Here is a 3,489-nt window from a genome sequence, read left to right on the forward strand (position 1 = left end):
GTCACCGCCTATAAACCCCCGGTGTTCCTTTGTTTTGTTGTCTATTTTTTTTTTTATTACTGACAGTTGTGATGTCGGGTATCTGATAGACGCCGTGACATCACTAACCGCTGGGCTTGATGCCAGGTGACATTACAGCTGGTACCAACCCCATTTATTACCCCGTTTGCCACCGCACGAGGGCATCAGGATGAGCTGGGGCGAAGTGCCAGGATTGGCCCATATAATAGATGCGCCACTTCTGAGGCGGCTGCGGCCTGCTATTTTTATACTAGGAAGAGTTCAATAACCATGGCACTTCCCACCCTGAGAATCCCAAACCCCAACTGTCAGCTTCACCTTGGCTGGTAATCCAATTTGGGGGGACCCCATGTTGTTTTGTAATTATTTATAAATAATTAAAACAAATAGCCTGGGGTGCCCTCCACATTGGATTACCAGCCAAGGTGAAGCTGTTAGCTGTGGTGTGCAGGCTGCAGGTGTCTGCTTTATCCTAGCTGGCTATCAAAAATAGGGGGGACCCCATGTCGTTTATTTTAATTATTTATTTAGTTTTCAGCTAAATACAAGGCTAAGCACCCTGTTGTGCCACATGAAAGGCATTAAAGGGTGCCAGCTTAGAATATGTAGGGGTTGGGACATTATATATGTGGTTGACATGCATTCATCCATCCACTGTAGCTTTTTAGGCTGTGTGCCCACAATCAGGGTTTGCAGTGTTTTGGACGCAGAGTGTTTTCGTTCCTTCCAGTACGCTGCATTGTGCAGTAGAAGCGCAGTGGAAGAATTTTTAGAAATCCCATGCCCACTGCGCTTATTTTCTCTGCAGCATAAACGGACATCCGATGGGGTTTCCTGAGCAGCAGCATGTAAACCTATGCTGCAGAGACGAGAGCTAAAGTCCACAGCAGCCTTAACCCAGATTGTGGGGACAGGGAGCTGTGTTCTCCCGTGGACAACACTCCCATCTCTGCAGAAGGGCTGGCACTGTGTACTAGACACAGTGTCGCCAGATCATGGGCACATAGCCTAAAAGAGAGAAATTTTGCATTAGAGCAACATTTTTGTGAAGTACCTGAGGATTCAAAATGCTCACTTTACTCCTGGATAAAATCCTTGAGGGGTCTAGTTTTCAAAATGGGGTCACTTGTAGGGGTTTCTGATGTATAAGTACCCTAGGGGCCCTGCAAATGCGACATGGTGCCCGCAATTTATTTCAACTTTTCCAATATTCAAATGGTGTGCCTTCTATTCCAAGCACTCCCATTTATCTAAACACGTTTTTGACCACATGTGGGGTATCCCTGGGTGCATAAAAAATTGGATAACAAACTGTTGGTGCACTTTTTGGTGCTGCCTCTCGAAAAAATGAGAAATTTGGTGCTAAAGCAATATTTTTGTGAAGAAAAAAAAAAGGAAATTTTTCAATATGGCGACCTAAGGTTATCAAATTCTGTGAAGTACTCGTTGATTCAAAATGCTCACTATACCCCTAGGTAAAATGCTTGAGGTGTCTTGTTTCCAGAATAGGGTCACTTGTGGGGGAGCTCCATTATTTCGGATTTCGGCACCTTAGGGGGCTCTCCAAACGCTTCATAGCATCCGCTATGAATGTGCGTTCACTTGTAAATGATGTACATGGAGGAGAATGTAAATTATTCTCATTTGTAAACATTTTGCCATCGTTTTATTACGAGGGTTTTTTCTAGCCAATTTTGCAGTCAAATGTCGCTCCTTCCCTTTCGAGCCCTGCCATGCGCCCAAACAGTTGGATTTGCACCACATATAAAAGGTATCAGCGTACTCAGAAGAAATTGCACAATGAATTTGATGCTGATTTTTTTTTTCCTGTTGGCTTTCTTTTCTTTTTTTTTAATAAAAGTATCTGGTTGAAGTAACAGTTTTGTGGTAGAAATGTATTTTTTTTATTATCACAGCTCAACATTCTAAATTTCTGTGAAACACCAGGTGTTCAAGGTCCTCTCCAAACATCTAGATACATTTCTTGAGGGGTCTAGTTTCCAAAATGGGGGTCACTTGTGGGGGGTTTCTGCTGTCTAGGTACCTTTAGAAGCCCTACAAATGTGACATGGTGCCCGCAATGTATTTCAGTCAAATTTGCTTTCCAAAATTCAAATATTTCTCCTTCTGTTCCGAGCTCTCCCATTTGTCCAAACAGAGGTATCTGACCACATGTGGAGTTTTAGCGCGGTCAGAAGAAACTGGCGAACAAATTTTAGGGTCCATTTTGTTGTGTTATTTTTTTCTAAAAGTGAATAAATTGGGTCTAGAGCAACATTTTTAGGTAAAATGATCATTTTTATTTTTTTTCATTCCACATCGCTTTAGGTCCTGTGAAGTATCTGAAGGGTTAATAAACTTCTTGGATGAGGTTTTGAGTACTTTGAAAGGTGTAGTTTTCAGAAAGGTGTCACTTTTGGGTATTTTCTGTCACCTAGGCTTTTGAAAGTGACTTCAAACACGGTGTGGTCCCTAAAAAAATGATTTTGTAAATTTTGTTTGAAAAATTAAAAATTGATGATAAACTCTGAACCCTTCTAATTTCCTAACACCAAAAAATTTTGTTTCAAAAATTGCGCTGATGTAAAGTACGCATGTGGGAAATGCAATTTATTAACTATTTTGTTTGACAGAACTCTCTGGTTAAGGCCCGTTTCACACGTCAGCAGGGCTGTATTTGGCCTTCGTGCTGCCCTAGGCACTTTAAGTGCTCGCGCCCCTTACTGATAACGTAAAACTATGATTTTGGGCACATGACATCTATTTAAGGTGGATCTACTCTGTAACACACTTGAAAAAGTGCTAAACGCTATAAGAATGAAGATCTGCACTTGCTGTGCACACGTTCAATTTAATTTAGCTTATTGTTAACAGCTTCAGATTTTCAAAGACACTAAAGGCCGCTTTACACGCTGCGATCTCGCTAGCGAGCGTACCCGCCCCCGTCGGTTGTGCGTCACGGGCAAATCGCTGCCCATGGCGCACAACATCGGACCCGTTACCCTACTTACCTGCCTAGCGACGTCGCTGTGGCCGGCAAACCGCCTCCTTTCTAAGGGGGTGGTTCGTTCGGCATCACAGCGACGTCGCTAAGCGGCCGTCCAATAGAAGCGGAGGGGTGGAGATGAGCGGGACGAACATACCGCCCACCTCCTTTCTTAATGCGGGCGGCCGCAGGTAAGGTGAGGTTCCTCGTTCCCGGGGTGTCACACATAGCGCTGTGTGCTGCCGCAGGAACGACGAACAACCTGTGTCCTGCAACAGCAACGATATTTGGGAAATGGACAGCGTGTCAACGATCAACAATAAGGTGTGTAATTTTGATCGTTAGTGGTTGCTCGTACGTGTCACACGCAACAACGTCGCTAACGAGGCCGAATGTGCGTCACGAATTCCGTGACCCCCAACGACATCTCTTTAGCGATGTCGTTGCGTGTAAAGCACCCTATTAGGCTATGTGTCCACGGG

Source organism: Anomaloglossus baeobatrachus, chromosome 8 (genome assembly GCF_048569485.1).
Source record: "Anomaloglossus baeobatrachus isolate aAnoBae1 chromosome 8, aAnoBae1.hap1, whole genome shotgun sequence".
Taxonomy (NCBI): domain Eukaryota; kingdom Metazoa; phylum Chordata; class Amphibia; order Anura; family Aromobatidae; genus Anomaloglossus; species Anomaloglossus baeobatrachus.